The sequence below is a fragment of the Cajanus cajan genome, chromosome 5, assembly GCF_000230855.2.
Source record: "Cajanus cajan strain Asha chromosome 5, NIPB_CcT2T_4, whole genome shotgun sequence".
In the NCBI taxonomy this organism is placed as follows: Eukaryota; Viridiplantae; Streptophyta; class Magnoliopsida; order Fabales; family Fabaceae; genus Cajanus; species Cajanus cajan.
This window is the reverse complement of record NC_138521.1, coordinates 67,786,267-67,792,690: the sequence shown is the minus strand read 5'-3', so window position 1 is coordinate 67,792,690 and position 6,424 is coordinate 67,786,267.

The window sequence follows — 6,424 nt, the reverse complement described above, 5'->3', positions numbered from 1 at the left end:
CACAACTCAAGTATGACTTGAAATCAATCCAAAATAGCGCATGCAACCATAAATCAAAGAAATCATCCATTTCACCTCCATGAACCCAACCATTCGAGTTCAACCCATTCAACACCAAACTCATGCAATTTCACCATACACACATGCAATTTGCAATTTCCTTCAATGTACTCAACTTAGTTATTCATTAAAACACTTCCTAGCTTCCCTTATCTTAAGTTCACACTCTCCAAATCGCAGAAGAGGAATAAGGGGAAGAAGGATAATTTGAATTTCAAAGCCCCACAACTGGATAAGCCTAACACCACTTCATTGCTCCGAGTTTCCCAAATCTTAATAGTACTTCCAAGAGCTTCCAACAACAAAAACATTCATTATGAATGTTGTGGACCTAAGCAAAGAAGAAGGAGACTCAAAATCTCAACTTAATTCTTCTTACCAATAACACCCTTCTCAAGAATATCAAATTCAAGTGTTACATCCTTAACTAACTTACCATGTGATTTGTCATTTTGAAATACAATTTCTTTTATTTGTAAGAATCACAAAATAATATATAAAGTTTAAACTTAGAACATTATACATATTACTCAAACTCCCCACCATTAGGTTTATTCTAATAGTTTCATTTTGTTATAATACACTTTTTTTTTAAGTATAACAAGTTTTATCCACATCTTGAAAATTGGAATCGGTCAATTCTCACGACTTAATCCATATTAAAGTTAGGTTGATTGAATCTATTTATTAAATAAACTAAGTTAAAAAATATAGTTTAATTGAAAACTTTGGTTTCAATTTTTAAAATTTAATAGATAGTTTTAGTAAACATGATACAAATAATATTTACTATTATGTATGTTGTTATTATTTTTACTACAATACTGTGAGATTATATATTTATTAGTGTATTTAAATTTTAAATTTTGAGATTCTTAGTTTATTTGAAACCTTAGGTTATTTAATAATTTTTTTAGAAGTAAATTTGTTGATCAATCTAAAATAATAGACTTCTGGGTCATTTTTTTATTTTTTATTTTTTATTTTTTTTTATAAAGTTAGACCGTATATACCTTAAAAAAGACTTATATTAGATAAGTCGGGCATGTTGAAGTTTTTTTTTCTTTCATTTTTTCAAAGAACAAACTTATATTGTATAAGGTAAAACTTAAGCTCATTTGTCACATTTACCTTTTAGTTATTATTATTCCCATTTGTCACTTATTATATATATATATATATATATATATATATATATATATATATATATATATAAAGTTTGTCCTTTTAAATTTATTTTATATTTTAGTTTGATTACCTATTTTTATTTATTTTATCACCCAACTTTTTCTTCATTATCATCTTCGTCATCCAAGGCATCCTTCACGAGTCTATGTAGTTGTAGTTTCATTAAATTTTAATTATGATTAATAAACTTTCACCTTTTTTTCTTTTATGTATTTGTAGTTTTATTAAATCCTAATTAGTAAGTGCTCAGTTGTTTTTACTATTGAATATTACAAGGTTTAAATATACCAATTACTATACTCTTCTTCTTCTTTTTTTCTTTTTTCTTTTTAACATGCTCTAACAGCAGGATCACCGATGGCTCAGTTTTTTTTAGTTGAAATTGAATTATCAATTCAAAATCAGTTTCATTTCGACTTAACAAGTATGCAATATATCAAATTAATAAACACTAAACAAAAATATAAAGCTTTAACTTATTAACAATTCATAATTCTTTCACTACAAATGCGTTGTGATTTGTCACTTTTAGTATATTGGTATGACCTTTAGATTTAATAAAATAATAAAGTAGGATTATATCAGAGAAAGCGATGTATGTAACTATGCCCTATTGTTATGGATCTCATTAGATTTGTTTTGATTTAAAAAATCACCATTTGCATATACTTTTAATCTAAAAAAGAAATGCTGTTGATAAATTATAATATTATTGTGTTAAATGAAAGCAGCACTTGCTTCACAAAGCCGATGAACTCAAATAGAATTGCACGGAATCATATAAAAGCAATATAATTCCTTTCAAGTTGGATTCCGAGATAAATTATTTGGGTAAAATCATACCAATTTGCTTCCTGTTCAAAACAAAGTTAGAATTACAAAATGGATCATGACATATGACATTAATTTGCCACTCTCTTTTAAGAACAAGTACGATTCTCTTTAAAATAATGGATTCGTTTCGTTAAATATAAAACAATTTTTTAAGAAGGAGACAAAATTTACTTCATAAAAGAAGTAAAAAAAATTACTTACTTTAAATAAATAAATAAAAAGACAAATACATTAAAAAATATATAAATAATTTATTTATCAAAGAAAACATTTTTATAAAAAATAAATAAATAAATGGATCCTAATATCAATCATTTGATAGATGGGTAATCGATATATTTAATTTGTTTATTTGAATTTTTGATTTTTCAAACAATTTGAATATATGTTTTATATTGCTAAATCATTTATTGGTCATCTAGTTTGAACTAATTAAAAAAAAAAGGAGTATAAAAAATTAAAATAACAGAAGAATCAGAAGAAAAATAGATAAATGTTAAATGATCAAAGTTAAGGCAGGGTTATAAGACACCAATAGTGGTATGAAAAGACTTTGAATCCAACTGATCGAACTGTATAAGTCTTTTTAAAATAAAATAAAAAATAAAAAAAGACTTGATCTCACCAAATTAACACTAATACATTTTATATGGCTGCGAATTATAGAAAAATTGAAACACATGATCCTAAAAGATAACCTGTTTATTTCCACAGATTATTATCTATTTTACAATGATGGTACTGAATTTAAAATTTAAAGCGTGATGTAAACTATCCAAATACTCAGATTACTAAACCAGTCTTAGTAAATTATTATAGGGTTTTATTATCCTAAAGATAATGATTAATGATTGTTCATTTTAGGTATACCTATCTTTATATCCTATGCTTGGTATACCTTAAATTTGGAGTTAGTGGCATAGCGCTACGAATAAATCATTATTTTATTTTTAATTACTCTATTATATATTTATTATATTTTATATTATATATTTTTTAAATGACTTAAATATACTATTAATTATATAAAATAAATAAATTTTAGTTTTGATTATTATAAACTATTTTTATTTAATTTTATCTCAAAAAATTTAAAGTCATTATTTAATGATCATTTTAAAGTATATAAAAATTAATCAGCTCTTTTCTGTTTTAAATATTTTTATTATTTTTGCAAAATGTTTTCATTGAAAAAAAAAATCTTAAAATTATTTTTGTGTAAGATAATTATTTTAATTTATATAAAATAATAAATAATTCATGTTATGGTATATAAATTTATTTTCAACTATTTATAATTTAATTTCAAATATTAAAATTTAATATAAACAAAAAAAATACTGGCTAAATGTTTTATATCTATAGACCAAGGGCAAAAAGTATTGACATAATGTAATTTTCTAGTTTCTTAAAATTAATAAGTGAGAGGAAGGGATTTTAGTTGTGAAGAATTTTAAATGTTTTTGTTGTGCTAAGTGAGCCAGTGCAAGAACCACACGTATACACTGACACGTGATGTGGGTCCTAGCCATTATTGAGTTTGTAATGTTTATAATTATAACAATAAAAATAAAAATAAAATCCATTTTGATGGTTCCCATTTTTCTTTTCTTTTTTTGGTTTTTTCTGTCAAGAAAGCTCCTTTATTTCAGCTGCCTCTCTGTAGGTGGGCCATCCTCTTCATTGCTTCCATCTCATTTTATTGATATTCCCATTTTCCTAACCTTTCAATTACCAAACTACCCTTCTTCTTCCATCAATTACCTTGTATCAGATGATTCAAGGAGTTCAAACTTTTTTTATAACTAAAATCCAATAATGTAAAGGTAATAAGATTGTATTTTTAATGCACATTACAATATTGAAATACATACTACATCGATTTATTTTTTAACCGATACAAAAAATCCTCCTTGTATCAGATTATTTATTGTAATGCACATTACAATAAATAAGTGTTTTGTAGTTTGATATTTGTACATGTGTACAAGATTATGTCATCATAATCCCACAAAAAGACTTTTTTATTTTTATTTTTTTTTTATTCATATACATGTATAATGTTTGAATATTTAGGTATTACTTGCATAAGAACCTAGAGTTAAATGATTATTATATTTTTTTTTTAATTTTTTAGACATTGAGTTATAGTAATTATATACCTATTAGATTGTTACATTAAATATGGTTGGAGATCTAAATGTAGGTAAGAAATGATTGACCTAGAATTAGAATAAAAGAATGTTTGAATACAAGTTTAGATGAACTTTTAAGAATTTATCTACTAAAAAATTACTTTTAATTTTCAGTTGAGAAACTCTCGTAAGCTCTTTTAAATTGTATTCAAACGGAGTCTAATTCTTAAAGACTATTTATCTTTTCTTTACATTTTTTATTATTGTATTTGCTTTATAATATTTATTTTTCCTTGTGTGTTTCCTATTATTCATTTTTGGATTTGGTATTTGGTATTTGATTTGGTGAGCATCTTTCCTTCTCTATTTCAAGCTCTATTTTGAAATATCTACAAAGTTTGTAACGTTTTTACACTTATTCGGCTGCCTTTTTTGTATGAATAAATCAAAATGCTTAATTTTTTTTTGTTATTTTAAAATTTGTGATAACTAAATTCAAACCTCTTTCTTGTGTGATAGCTTTCATGAGTCATGACTGATGATGGGAAATGTATTAGAATATTAGTATTTACATTCACATTCACACTCAAGAAAAAAAAAAAAATCCCAATTGATCATGTGCGGATGATATGTATTATATAACTCTAGAGTTCGCACCTTTACCCAGTAGATATCTTTTATGTTTGATCTTAGACTTATTAAATATGTCATAATTAAATAGAATATATTTTTCTTTTAATGCGTTCCTTTTTTTGCAAATCCTAAATAAAACAAAATCGTTATTTTAACTTAATTATAAAAAACTAGTCAAATAAAAAAAAATTTGACGTTTAACGTTAAAATTAATTAATTTTTTAAAATTTAGTTTTGAAATATAATATACATGCAATTATATAATTATAATATTTGTTATATAATTGCTCAAAATTGATTTAACTTAAAATTGATTTTACTCAAAATACGGAACCAATGTTTGTAATACCCAGGTTGGGTAGTTTTTCAATTGATAAATTATGATTTAAATTTACTTTCAGAGTGTTACCTAAACATCTGACTATATATCTCTATTAAATTTAGTATCATAAACTTTCTTCATCGTAATTTCGAGTTTTAGGCTTATTTTCTGATAAAATTTTGCAAAATGAAATAATTACCATGAGATTCTTTTTCAGTAATAGAAAATAACAAACAGTAAATTGAAATGCACAGTTAGTCACAAATTTAGAATTTGTGTTTTGTTGAAAGAAAGAGTGGGGTATATATATATATATATATATTTTTTTTTTTTATGCTTAATTGTTTTTGTAAAGTAATGGCAATATTTATAATTGAAAGAAAACGATAGATTATTTGGGGGATATGAATGTAATTTGAATGGATAAGTACATTTGTGTTTGGACCACTCGACCAGGTCGCTTTCACATTTCAATATCAGTGGGTCCAGTGATGTGGTTCCAGTAATCGCTGTCCCGATACACAGTACACGTTGATTCAATCCAACGGTCCAAAAACCATGGAATCTTCATCAATGAGCGAGGTAACGACACAAGAGCATTGCTTTTGCTTTAATAAGATTTTTTTTTTATTGAAGCTTTATTTTTGACGAAATTATTTTTTAAAAGTTTTTTTTTATGTGAAGAGATATCTTTTTAAATTAAATTTTAATACTTTAAAATAAATTATCAATAAATAAAAATTATATTATAATATATATTATTTCTCATATATCTAAAATATGATTTATATATTTAAAATATTTATTTATGTAAATTTTAAATAAAATTTGCATATTTAAGTAAAATATTTTTTTGTAAATATTATCTAGACTTGCTTTGATTTCTACGCTTAACAAAATTACTTACTAGCAACAAAAACAACTATCATCATCTAAGATTAACACTTAAACAAATTGCGAAATCACAACTATATATACAAATATGTAATAAAAAGATATCCAAGATGGTTACATAAGAGTAACCCAACAAAACAACAGTCAACCAGTCACTAACATTGCCTCACAAAAGCTCCAATTGGCCTTCAGCTGACCCCGCTCCTGTGAAATCATGATCATTGTAGTCCAATCACTTGAAAAATATATAAGAATATGCTAGATTTCTAAGAAATCAACATAAATGCACATATAGAAGTATAACGCATATACAACTAATAGTCACATGTAAACCAAACAATAAGACACTTCATAGTTT